Genomic DNA, 14,663 nt, shown 5'->3' with positions numbered 1-14,663 from the left:
AGATGAGAACCTAACTGAAACAGAGATGATGAGTCACTGAAAAGTCTGGTTTTTTTTTTCTTTTAGAGAGCAGAAATGTTAATACAATTCAAGCAAACTTATTTTAGAAAAGCGTTTGGAATATTGTAAATATTTCAGTGTTATAATTTTTCAAACATCTTAATTTTTTGAAAAGAAAAAATCATAATATTAAATATAGCATCCCATAATAACTTTAAAATATATCCTATAGGAGATCTGACCTATTATGATCCATACTGAGATGGTATGCATAAAAGCTTGGTGACTAATTGCCAGGCCTCACGAGACAGATTGTATCATTATGAAACCTGACCATGTCATCTACTAGCTATATAACTTTGGATGATTCATTAATTTATTTTTCCTAGGTAAAAATATGGTCAATAGTACTCTCCTTATAACACTTGTTGGGACAACTAAATAATATGCGTAAAGCACTGAAAACTGTGTCAAATACATAGTAATGACTCACTAAAAGTTTGCCATTGTTGTTGCTAACACTGATATGTTTAATGTTCATGGATGACCAAGATACAGAGAGATTTCAGAGTCTTATCCACGATATTTCTTCTCTATATGGATAAGCATCAATAAAGGCAAACTGATGAGTGATATAGTTAATTAAATGAAAGCTAGGTCAATTCCCTAGTCCAGTTTTTTCTTTAAATATGGAAGGCTTCACAGATTTGCGTGTCATCCTTATGCGGGGACCATGCTAATCTAATCTGTATCATTCCAATTGTAGTCTTTGTGCTGCTGAAGTGAGCACTGTGTAGTCCAATTTTTGTTGATGAACCCTAGTACATCAACAGCAACACAGGAGTCAGATATATTAAACAAAAATCTGTTTCTCAGAGTGCAGAATCTGAGCACTTTCTTTTCCTCTCAAAGTAGTGCTGCCTAAAACTTCACGAAGTCACCTCAAAATGAGGTCACATACCCCACTGACATCTTCTGACTTTGCCAACTACGGGTTGCCAAAATACAAAGAAGACTTTAAGATTGATTAACAAATTAAGTGAATTTTAAAATCTGATTAATTTATATAATACTCCACTTAATCCTTTAAAAAATAAAGTTGGAATTAGGGTAAGGATTAGATAAATTTCCCAAGCTATTAAGTGTTGGTGCTGAAGTTTAAACTCCAGATCCTGACTCATTTACCATTCTGTTTTACTATTCCACCTTGACTATGAACTGTTTGACTTTACAAAATCAGCAGAGGCAGGAAACTAAGATCACTAAGGCCTCCAACATTGTATTTTTGAGGATTACCTGAGTACACTGTGAAGGAATGGATCTTAGCTTCTTAAAGCAGCAGTTAATCCTGTCATTTACAAAAAAAATGTTTATTTTCAAAAATAGTGCTGTGCAGCTGGGCCCTAATAACTGCTTTTAATTATTCCTCCTTATAGCTAGAACAATCATTCAGCTGGACCCAAAGGTGAAAGCACTGTTAAGTAGATTTTAAGAAAAGTTTGTTTTAAAAAAGTAAGGATTACAGGGGTGCCTGGGTGGCTCAGTCGTTAAGTGTCTGCCTTCTGCTCGGGTCATGGTCCCAGGGTCCTGGGATCACCCCCGCATCGGGCTCCCTGCTCAGCAGGAAGCCTGCTTCTCCCTCTCCCACTCCCCCTGCCTGTGTTCCCTCTCTTGCTGTGTCTCTCTCTGTCAAATAAATAAAATCTTTAAAATAAAAATTTTAAAAATAATAAAAAGTAAGGATTACAAAATGTCCAGTCTACTCAAATGGGCTGTTGACACTTTTTCTGACCTGGTTCTCCAATCTCTCTCTCCCCTTCCTGCTCCGTTCCCCCAAACTCCATCCTCTCCTCTCTCTCTCTGGAAGCCCTGTTTCTGTTTCTTTTTTCCTACTTCCCAACCTCCTTAACACCTTCTACTCTCAAGAATGATACTCCCTACTTTTGAGATGAAATGTTTTCTCTCCTATTCTCTCCAAACTAAATTCTTCGCATCAGCTCTTCAGATGTTTATAATTCTTTACTCAGAACTATTATCCTTCCCAAAAGGGTGGGGAGGAGAAAAGAGAACTGAGGGTTGGAAATAAGTGCACACACAGTATAAACTTGCCCTGCAAGTTATACTTGATAGCTTCTTCTCTTAAGAGATTGAAAAAAAATCCTCTGCTTAAATATCTATACACTCTTGCACTCCTAAGTTGGCTAAATCAAGGTGGTCAATGGAAGGAGAAAGGAGAAAATAAAATTTGTGTACTTTTGCCAAAAATATACTAATGTCTTACAGTTTCAAAATGTCTGTCTTTTGTGGCCTTATAGCTGAGTATTAAAAGAAGTGACCTGGTAAATACTAGAGGAAATGGATGCATTCATAATAGACAATATAAAATAAATCATGGAGGTGTCAAGGCAAAAACTAAATGCAGGACTGATGGAAAGAGGTAACTCACTTATAATAATAATCTAATAGCCATAAGTTTTTTTAAAACTGATTTTGAGGAGAGATGTATTCTTTTCAAACTATTCTATACAAGGCCTTCAATTATAACTATTTTCATAACTTGAATTAAAGACTAAGATTTCCCATATCAGAATTTCTCATGTTCCCCATTACCTTCCCTCATTTGAAAGACTATAAAAAATTCCATTTTCCCTATTATAATTTGTCAATGATGCAAACTAAAGCTAATTTTCCAAGCAAGTTCATAAGTAAAATAAAGAAGGTAATGAATGTGATGTATTAATTTGGGACATTTCTGTTAAGAGTTGCCACTTATTATTTAAAATGTATTACATTCTTAATCTCACTTTAGTTTTTCTACTTTTTTTCTCTTCTTTCTTCCCAGTTTTAGTTTATCTGTAAAAAAAAATGTAGTTATTTTCATCACCTTTAGTAAGATTCACTTAAACATTTCATCTAAAATAAAAATTTTAAATCCTTATTAATGAAAATGAGTTCTCCTTGAGTCAGAATCATAAAGGAGATTAGTAGAATAGTATGCTATCATAAAAAGGGTAATATATTTCTATATCATATAATGAGGAAAAACTAAAAGTAACTCCATTTTCTTTCTAGTCTTTTTTTTTTCATTCTTGTTCTATGTCCATGAAATAAAGAAAAGTGGCTATTCCATAGAAAAGCAATATCTCTTTGGAATATGGGAGAATAATAGGATATATGCTATCACCAAAAAGAATGAGAAAAATCTATCTGTAAATATATGAAGCAATTTCTGATTTATATTCATAACTGTGGGAAAATGCAGAATATATTGCTGATTGTATATAAAGGGAAATACACACACACACACACACACACACACACACACACACACACATAGGTGTCTCTATATTCTTAGATTATCTCTAAAAGAGTTGCTAAATTTTTCCCTCTGGGGAGGGGTACTTGATAGCTTCCAGATATGGACAGAAGAGATAATCTTCATTGTATATACTATTTGTATTTTTAATTTTTTATCAAGTGCACATATTTCCTATTGAAAAAATAAACATTTATAAAGAAGATATCTTTTGCTATGCAGAAAAGGGTTGGCACTCAGTATTACAGAGACCCAATGCAAATTTTATTGCCCAGCTAGATTTGGGACAGATCCAAGAGTTTTACAAACTCTCAGAAAGTTTTATTTGTTGTAAGCCCATAAATTTATACTTTTTAAAATACAAGCACTAACATTCCTATGTAATATGTAACCTGAATGAAAAATTGCTTTCATGATGTATTAAGCTATACATCATCAGGGCCAGGTGTCACTCTGATGATGTATTGGTGCAATAAATCTCAAGGTGTGACACATTGAAAAAGTATTACTCAAAAGAGAATGGTCTCCAAGTTAAAAACTGATCCAACATAAAATTCAAAGAGAAAACTATAGAGAAACAATTTATCTGTTGCCAAGAAGTATTATGCAAGCAAAGATATCTTTTCAGGGCGCTTCTGTTTTGAACATTACAACTTTAGCAGGCTCAGGGGAAATCAAAACAATGTGCCCCTTTTTCCAGTATCCAAAACTGATCCTGGAGACAACTGGTTAAGAGCACACCCAAGGTGACTTCAGAGGAGAAAAGATGTTGCAGTGAACATCAAAGTTTTAAAGGTGGTATGGGAAGGGGAAAAAATATCTGGGCACGGGAAGCAGTTCAGAAGATGGTCCATGTATCATTTACATGAGAATTTGACCTGAAGCCTAAAGAGCTGGAAAAACTGCAAGGAATACAGAACCCAAGTCAAGAATGCAGCGGAGAACAGGAGAGAATGAAGTAAGTGCACGTCACAGGACAATTAAGAAACAGTTTAGAAAATTCTCTCCGGATTACACACTGACATAGAAGAGGGAATTTCATAGGTTGATTCAGAAATTTGCCATTTATTAATCATATGACCTTGGAAATTTTGAAATAAGGTCCTGGCATTCAAATTAGAGAAATTTGGGATAGAGATGGAAAATGCTTGCTTTCATCCATTACAAGTCACCAAAGAAAGTTGCTACATAAATTTGTCTCTCATTAATTTAATTAAGCAAATAAATAATGTGATCTTTTAGAAGTCACCCCACTCACAGGCAAGGGGAACATCTCCCAATTCATTCATTCATTCATTTGTTCGTTCATTCGTTCATTTGTTCATTCAGTATTAGACATTGTCTATTGTGTTTCAGGTACTGTGACCAGCCCTACAAACACAAAAATGAGCACAACAGACATAGTAACACTTTGTTTTTGCTCATGCTTTGTCCCCCTTTTGTATCCCTGATCTAACAACAATCTCTCAATCATTCAATGGTACCTCACGTTTCTTGTGCCTCAGGTCCAATCATCCATGGCCATATCATCCCAAGATATGATATCCCTTTTCTGAAGTTCATTGAATTTCAGAATTGAATGAGCCATTCTAATCTAGGTCAACATTTTCAATTCAGAAATAAGAAAATTATGGCCTACAAAGATCAAGTGCCTTACATGTTTGGGAGACATGGTTATCAAGTTATACATGTAATACTTGAACCAGGTCTTCTTTTTCAAGAATTTGTCTACTTCATCATACCTACATATTTTCACGTCTATGCTATTTATTTGGCATCCACTCTCTTGTTTGTTTGTTTTATTTTTGTGTGTATGACTTATGCTATTCCCAACTAAAGAGACCATTTTTGAGTCTAAAGACTATGTCTCCTTTGTCTATGTATACTGTTTCCTTCCAACTCAGGCCCTCACAATCTTCCTGACATAGGGATGTGACTGAAAATGTTATTCAACTTTCCTAAATCGTTAAGTTCTAAGAGAGGAGCAGTGCCAAATGGTGCTCTTCTATAGCCCCAGTCATGCCACTTTTTTTTTTTTAAATAAATTGAGAGTCTCTTCTAACATCTTATTATGAAAAGGAATTCCATCTATATTTGGAATTGTAAAAAGCACTTGAAGGGAAGGCAGTGAGCTCCAGGGAAAAAACTAGTAGATCAACTATTAAGCTGCCCAGTTCTTTCAGATTGATTTCTTTTGATAGAGAAAGAAAAAAAATCTTGGGTATGATTTAAACAACACACTTAATAAAATGGCCCCTGAAAATCCTAATGCTGAGGCTGACTGAAATATTTGAGATAGCAAACTAAGCCAGTGGTCCAGACAGATCAGTGGCAACAGATAGAAAGCCTTTGGCTGTAAGGATGGTTTCACTAAGGAGTAAACTCCTGTAATCAGCTCTGGTTAATGAAATTGAGGATATTGCCACAAATTTCCGCAGGATTATTTTGAAGATATCACCTTAATACAAATATTAATTACTTTTACACAGAAGAAATACTTTCCACTTTTCCCCTCTTCCAGGTTTGCTTTGAAAATCCAATTATACAGGAACGTAGTTTTAATTATAATATTGATTTCACTTCTTTGCTAGGAGTGGGACTAATTCAATTAGTTGTAATTATGTGCATAGAGTGATCGGACTAATCTTTCAGGATGTTGGCCCACTAACTTCATACCACTTTTCTTCACATCCAAGTCAAAGAGGAACATTCAGCCTCTCAGCCTCGGAAAGGCCTGAAATTGTACAGACCTTTAATAAAGGAAAACAAGGAAGAAGATGTAATAGTCTGTTAAAGAACTTGACAGTTTGACAGAGGCTTTTCAGATGCAAAATTGTGCAAATCAGATTTTATGTAGCCTTTGCAATTAGCAACTGCAGCAGGATTTAGAGAACTTTTAGAAGAAGAGAAAGACTAACGAAACAACTAAATAAGAAATAATACTAAGTGGCAACAACTATTTTCCTATTAAAAAAAATCAAAGTAAGATCAAATGAAGTAAGTAGCTTTAATAGTTTATATAAAAATGTTTTTGAGCAGAGTGTTTTGTAGGAATAAGAGGGGGAATGATATTGTCAAATTAAACTGTATTAGACTATTAAACAGGCAGAGAAGATTTTACTCAAGGCTCTTGTAATAGGAGAGAGAAAACAGAACTCTAATTTCAGTTCTACTGGAACAAAGGGGAGAACAGGAAGATTTCAGGCCATCTGTGTTGCTAATTGGTTTACCCAAACAAAGAGTAAACTTTCTTGTATCTTCATGACATGAGATGGTTTTACAGCTTGAAGCAAAGTGCCCACCCAAATTAGACTCTTACTCTCCCCACAGAGATTGGGAGACAGAAGCCTCATCTTCCTTGATGATTATATTTCAAAAAGGATGTTTCCTAAGTTCCTGAGAAAAACAGTCCTGGGTGTAAAACTGGCAAGAGGCCTTGAAAAAGGTTTATGTGTCAAAGCTGTAGAGAAAAAAATTACAATGACAAGTTTCTTAAAGTAAATATCCAAAGAAAAGGGCACTTAGAGGCCTAGAGTCAGGCGAAACCTTTCTAAAGTTCGGTCAAGCTGAGGGGAACATTAAGATCGCCTTGGTCAATACTCTGGAAGAAAGTGAAGTGTTTCTTTGAATACAAAAATTCAGGGCCCTTGCACTCCGACTGAAAAAAATCATGAAAATACTAACACTGAAGAATTTATTTGTGTGTACCTTAATTTTTGTTCACATTTACATCCCATCTATACCTTTAGAAAAATATCGCCACCTCTGGTATAAATAGTTCTGTTTGGAAGCCAAGATATATCGGTGCAAAAGCTGCATCTCTGTCACTTACCGGCTCTGGGACTTTAACAAATTAAAGTCACTTTCTTTCTCTGATTGTATTATCTCATCTACAAAATGAAAGACTTATTTCTCATAAATTTATAGAAATTAAATAATTTGACAGGCTAGGATAAATGTATGTCATAGCCATTTAAATTTATTTTCACTTTACCACCCATGCCCTTGCTAAACTCTGTATTAAAAAAAATAGATATTTCAATTGATTTCATGGATTGTTATCAGTATAAAGTCATTTTCTCATTTAATAATAATAGTTTCAGTCCTTGCTTTTCAGTTAGTACACATCACTTTTCTTTATTATACCGTATCTTGCTGCTAGCTCAGTGTTCAATTTTTGTCTTATTCCTGATTTTATGAAAATTTGTCTAGAGGATCACCTTTACTCATTATTGTTAGAGTTTGACTTGAGACTTATATTACAAGTTTACTATAAAGTTTTTTTGTTTGTTTGTCTATTATTTTCTGATTTAGATTTGCTAGCCTAAGGAGGGAATCTGAGGTCTTCTTGACTCCTTATCTTGCTCTAAAGAGAAGATCTTTCCTGACTTGTCTACAGCAGCCTGGGGTTTTTTTCCTAAACTCTAAAACACCAACTCAATTATAACTCAGTGTTTTTGAGATTTGAGAGTTCTCTGTTGAAGATGAATGAACATTCTATGTTTTTCATGTTTCTCCCATCCTTTAATCTATAACCCCATGGTTTTCTATTTCACACCAAATATGTACACTTCTTCCTTGGCAGAGCTTCTCCAAGATTATTATCAATGCTATTATGGTGTAAGTCTGTAAGATTGGACTTTCTTACTGTCATTTTTCAAAGTGCTGCTGACTGGGCTGTCTAAGGAATGGTAACTCACAAATTACTTCTTTGTCTGAAGATAGAAAAAAAATGTTGTCAATTTCTTGAATTAATTAAGAGATAACATTGATATAGGAATGGGCTAGTGCCACAAATAATTATCACTTGAAATTACACAGTCAAAAAGGCCAATTAAGGAACCAAATACAGCTAATGAGAAAATTTAATTGATAATTTTTCAAGCTGCTGGCCTGGTCCTGATTTTTTTCCTATAGTTCAGCAACAATAACAACAGCAAAACAACAACATAAAGCTATAGAGGCTCAGCTGATTTTTTATATGAGCAAGATCCTTCTGGATCTCAGTTGAAATTTATTTTGTTATTAGCTACATAAATCCATTCCTATTCCTATATATATATATATATATACATATGTACTTTATCTTTAACTACTTTTCCCAAGTAAGTATAGTTTCCTCTACTCTTTCAGAATGGTAAAATTCAAAGTAGAAGAGAAATTTCTATACTCTAAACTCCTAGTTAAAAAAAAATTTCAAATTCACCATGAAGGTCTTGTCCTTCAAATTATCTTTTTGGTAGCATTGCAGGCTATATCCTCTGACTGACCTTCCTGAAGCAAATGTGTAAAAATTCTAGAGAAAATGTTGAAATTAACTTTTGAAATTTAGTTGCCAAGTAGGCAATGTAGTAAAGAATCTTTTAGCCAAAACCAAGATGAGATCAGGATCCAAGAGAAATAAAATTATTCAAGCTGGCTTTCATCATGAGGGCATTTTCCAAGGACCTATAACTTTGAATTTATTTTTAAGCTCCACAGAGCACAAATAGAAGATAACCTAGAATTTATCCAGTATGGGGTGAATAATAGGAGACACAGGTATAAAATGTCACTGAGGGAGCTAGAAACAACCCTGCTCTTTCCATACCTGGAGATAGTTAGAAGAAGCAAAACACAGAGGAGGAGGAGGAGGAAGAGGAAGAGAGAGGAAAAAGAGAAAAGGAGGGAAGAAAAATTGTACATCTCAAAAAAATCTGTTTTTTGAATTCTCACTCATAATCTAGGCCTTTTAAGGGTTTGCAGCCTGAATTTACATCTGTTGCTTAAACTAAGGTGACTTGAAATGAAAAGCTTGTTTGAAAGAAGTACTAGATTGAGAGTGCTCCTAGGCATCTGGCAGAAGGAAACAGAAATCTCTTTTGGAGGAATCCACAGTACTTGCCTCATACCTGGACAACACCCGTTCCCAAGATTAGCATTGTAAATGCAGCAGAAAACCAGGCACCACGAGTGAAACAGGCAGAAACATGGCAAAACTACATCAGGTCACCAAAGACTTCAGGTATTGGAATTACCTGATTTAGAATGTTTAAAAAGAACATTTATTTAAGGAAATAAAAACGGAAAACAAAAGTAAACTAATGGCAAAGGAGACCATAAAAATGTTCAGCCAGATTCGAAAAATGTCCATAGACTACATCAGGACATGAAAAATCGTATAAGCAAAATTATAAACACAGTGTGATTCTGAACAACGTATCATAAAGAATCCTCAAGAGAAGTAATAACCTGAAAGATAGATCTGAAATAAATATCAAGAATGCAGCACAGTGGAAGAAAATACTTCGAATAGGAAAGTCATGCTACCTCAAAAGTAATGACTGCCTGCTAGTTTTTAAAAATCAGAAGATAGTTAACACTATCTTTAATGTTACTTCAGATATCTAATATATATCAAGGCAACTGTCAACCCAAAATACTACACAGAGCAAAAATACCTTTCAAAGTTATTTTTCAGACAAATAAAAATTGAGAGTTTGCCATATTTCCTCATAAGAGGGGTTTCTAACGGATTTAATTTCATTAGAAGAAAACGAAACATAGAATGAAAATCTGAGATGCAAAATGGAATTATAAATAAGATGATAAAATTTTACATGACTCTAAATAGATACTGACTATATTAATCAAGAAAATTCTGTCTTTTAAAAAAATGAAATCATCAAGAAAATAGCAACATTTTGGGTAAGAGCGGTTGAATTTAAAGTTTACAAACTCTCCTATTATTCTTAAGGAGAGCACAGATACTCATTAGCTTTTGATTTAGATGAAGGAACTCTGAAGTGATTTCTAAGTTAACAGAAATAGTGAATACAATTTTCTGGCATGCAAGGGTAAAAAGGGTATAATAAATAATAATCCAGAAGAAACTAAGAAAAAGATAAGCTACAAAATTAGATATTCCATTCAATTCAAATCCATCATTTATCATAATGTATGAATGGAACCATTCTCCAGTTACCAAAAAAAAAAAAAAAATTAGACAGGATTTTAAAAATCCAGATACATGTTTTTTTTTTTTTTATAACAGCCATCTCTAAAATATAAAGATGTTTTAATTCACCAGGAAGATAAAATACAGTTGGCCCCTGAACATCAGTTTAAACTCTGCAGATCCACCCACTTTACGTGTGAATTTTTTTTCAATAAATTACAGTAGTATAAATGTATTTTCTCTTCCTTATGATTTTCTTAGCATTTCCTTCCCTCAAGCTTACTAATAAAGAACACAGCATATAATACATATAACATACAAAATATGTAATAATCAACTATGTTAGTGTTAAGGCTTCTGATCAGCAGAAGGCTATTAGTCATTAACTTTTGGGAAAGTCAGAAGTTATATGCAGATTTTCAATTGTGTGGGGGATCGGTATCCCTAACCCCTGTGTTGTTCAAGGGTCAACTGTAATTGGAAATGTATACATACTTAATAGTATAGACTCAAAATGTAATGAGAAAAGTGGCAGATTTACAAAAAGAAAATAAAGCCAATTTTGGAACAACACAATTCATAGGTGCTCACATACATGAATAGGTCTTAGACTACTAAGTGAAAAAATAAGATATTATTTAAAATAGTGAGGAAAATAAGACCTCAAATAAAAATGACAAGTGTGACTAATAGGATAGAGTGATTTTTAAAGTTACATAATTCTTATTTTTAAAAGAGTTTTATTAGAGGGGAGCCTAGGTGGCTCAGTCTGTTGAGTGGCTGACTCTTGATTTTGGCTCAGGTCATGATCTCAGGTTTGTGAGATCGAACCCTGTGTTGGGCTCCACACTGAGCCTGGAGCCTGCTTAAGATTCTTTCTCTCTCTCCCTCTGCACCTCCCACCTCGCATGTGTGTCCTTTCTCTCTAAAAAAAAAAAGTATTTTATTAGAGTATTAATTAATATCTCCTTCTTTGTCCCTCCCAAATGAACCCTCACTGAATGCTCAATTCAAATGACATTTTTCTAATGAAGGTACCCATTCCAACTTCCTTTGAATTTTTTACTTTCTTCACTTTTGTGTTTATCCACATTGTTGGTTAATACCACATCTGCCTCCCATGCTAACCTGGAGCTCTCCATGAGGTGGAAAGGAAATTGCAAGCTTTGACCGTGAAGTAGAACTATCCTCCAGGCCACCAGAACTATAGACAGGTTACTTCCTACTCTACCAAGGGTTCTGCAATTCCCTCAAGAATCCCTCTAGTAAGTAAGTCACTCCTAATGATTCCAGGATTTAAGCCCATAAAAGAGGAATCCCCCACTAAGTCTTTTATCATTGAGCATATTAATGATTATGGATACCCCCTGGTGAAGGCTTTTGTTAATTTTGTTGCTGTATCTTGATTCCAAGGGGCACAAGTCTCATTCTTTTCCCCCTTCGTTCTTCCCCATCTCACTATGATACCACCATCTCCATAGTGGAGCAAATCCAAATCACTATGGCTCCCCTCCATTCATTCCTTTGCCTTCTGTATGAATGAACCAACGAGTCTTAATTTCTTCCATTTTTCCACTGACAAGTCCCAACCATCATGCTTATCATAATTTACTTGAACTACTGCTAAAACCTCCAACTTTTATCTGTGCCTCTCTATCAACCCTGTTCACAAATTCCTGAAGAGTTTTTTTTTTTTTTAAGACTATGTAAATAAGATCAAGCCCTTGTCTGAAATGTTCTATTTTATTTTCTTACACGGAGAATAAAATCCACTCTTTACCTTAACCTGGCTTGGTCTTTGATATCTCCACACTCACCTTATCACCTTCACCTAGTTAATTATGGTTCAGCACCAGAGGTCTTTCCTTGTTCCTCTGTTACACGAGCTCATATTCCCACATGAAGACCTTCCTCTTATTAGTCCTTTTACCTGCCATGCTCTTTCCCTAGCCTGTCACAAAACTGCTTCTCATCCTTCAAATCTCTTTTTAAACAACATCTCCACAAAGATCTTACCTGAACATTCTTACCTAAATAGCTTTTCATTAAAAAAAAATTAAAAATAAATAGCCTTTCCTCCCAATTATTCTATCAGCACCTTTAAAAAAATTCTTAGAACTCTGCAGTCTGTATTTATTTAAAAAACACATTTAAAAATATATCTTCCCCATAAGACTAAATTCCAAGGAGCAAAGACACTGTCTTTATCATATTCAGCATATTACACAGAAAATGTCTCCTATAAATGCCAAATTAACATTTTGAATGAAGGATTAATGAATTAATGACTGCAACATCTAAGCACAATGCCTGTCATGTAAAAGTTCTCAATAAATGATAGCATGCGCATGTTGAGTACATTTCATTTCATTTACTTGGCATGGTGCTAAGCATTGGCTGGGCTGTGGTGAATAGAGTAAAATATACATTTGATGAATAGAGGTGGGGCTATAGCAGATGGCCATGTGCTCACCAAATCTCATTTCATTTCCTTCCTGGCACTTAGCTAGAATGCATTTCCCAGTCTCCCATATAATCAGATCTCACCATGTGACCGAGTTCTGGACAATGGAATGCATATAGAAAGAAGTAAAATATGCCATTTCAGGCTGAGCCCATAAAATTCTCCCATTCAGCCCTTCTCTCTTTCTTTTCCTTTATGCCTGAGTAATCAAGATGACTATGAGAATCCAAATGAGGAAAGCCTGCATTCCTGATGACTGCATGGAGCAGTCTCCCTGACCTCTCCCTATCTTGGACTATGATATGAATGAGAAATAAACTCTCATTATATTAAACCACTGAAATGTGTGATTGTTTTTAGTGCAGATGACCTACCTTTGTATATCCTCACAAAATTATCATCTCGTGGGATTATAATACAGTGTGATAATGTCTTACTATGTTTTGTGCCTCTTTTAGTTTCAGAATATAATTATTCCAGCAGAGAGGGCTGTATTAGAACTTGTAAACCGAAGCCAAACTCACATAATAGAAATTAAATGTCATTTTATAAAATGAGGCCAAATCTCTCATGGAAAAGGAAACCACAGAAATACAGGATCATAGAAGAGGTTCCCAGAGACTGTTTTCTTTTAACTTGTTAAATAGTCCTTTTCAGGCTGTTTCTTTTTTTTATGAAATTGTAATAAGAATCTGTTTTATGTCTAAATCTGTTTTATGCAGCTTTATGCTGCTAAGTGTCACTCTTTCTCTGTCTTTTCCAATTTATTCACCTATTTGAAAGCTGAACGTACACCTGATTTGCCATTTCTAGGGACTAATTGGTACTTCCACTAATTGCATGAGGTACAATATCAGGATAATGGCAAGTCATCTTGTTTTGGGTCATAAGGCTACTGGTTACTCAGGGCTCTTTAACAAGTCTTTTCATTACTATATAATAGCCTTTAAGTGGGTTTTTAAATTTTATTTTCAGATATTAATTGGTACCCCCTTAAGTCAAAGAATTGGAAATGTCAAGAGTGATAGTGGTTATTTTGTTGATTGTTCACACTTCCTTTCACTTTCACTACCTGAATATACTCATTATCTGGTTATTTCACCTGTTGTTCATTTGACACAATACAAAATTCTCGTCCCTCAACCCTTTCTGCGGTTGGCTCTAGTACAGAAAATGCATACGAGAGAGCTGATATTCTTAAAGTTTAATGAGAAAATGAAATTCCCAGAGCATGAAAGTCAAATTGTAAATTTTCAATGAGTCCAGGATAATTATGAAACTAGAACAACTGCCATCCTCACAAGCTTTGGTCTTTCACCTTTTGGTAATATGTGAGGCCTATCTCATTTTTCTAATATATTTTAAGATAATTTTGTCTTCTGTTATAAACTTACTGATGTTTTCAATCCAAGCAAAGCAATAGTGTTATTTTCTTTTTCTATACATTTCTGTGGTATTCATTTACATCATTTTTTTTTTTTTTTGATCACGGGACAATTTTTGACATGGATTTAAATATCTGGTGATGTTCCAGTTAGCAAAAATTCTTAGATAAAATTTTGCAGTGACACCAAAGAAGTTTGTTTCATTCTATTTCCAAATATACACATCTGAAAGAACAAAAGTGCTACTTCTCCTTAAATTTACCTTCATGCACTTGAGACGTGTTAGCTTCCATTGGGAAAGATGTTCAGAGAAAATACCTCAAAGGTAAGTTATTTCATTCCAAAAGTAAGAATTGTGTCAGAAGAGAAAACCCATTGAGTTAGAAAACTGAGGGCTTATACTCTAGCTTCCCACACTGGATGATGCTAGGCAAGCCATCTGACCTTCCCATTTTTATTCCCTTATCTGCAAAACAGTTCTTTTATCCACTCTATACCATGACACTCTGACAATTTTTATCTTAGAACTGGCCTTAGCAGTTCCTCTGGTTTTCAAAAATA

The 14,663-nt window shown here is 34.5% G+C and overlaps 1 non-coding gene across 1 annotated transcript; it reads right to left on the bottom strand.

The window, feature by feature from the left end:
* Positions 1-683: 683 nt before the first annotated feature.
* On the bottom strand, positions 684-790 carry LOC113935252. Its single transcript, XR_003523991.1, has one exon. It is a non-coding gene; the product is annotated as a U6 spliceosomal RNA (small nuclear RNA).
* Positions 791-14,663: the final 13,873 nt, after the last annotated feature.

This window comes from Zalophus californianus, chromosome 13, assembly GCF_009762305.2.
Source record: "Zalophus californianus isolate mZalCal1 chromosome 13, mZalCal1.pri.v2, whole genome shotgun sequence".
Classification (NCBI taxonomy): domain Eukaryota; kingdom Metazoa; phylum Chordata; class Mammalia; order Carnivora; family Otariidae; genus Zalophus; species Zalophus californianus.
Note: the sequence above shows the minus strand (reverse complement) of the source record. Positions and strands in the feature narration are given on the sequence as shown.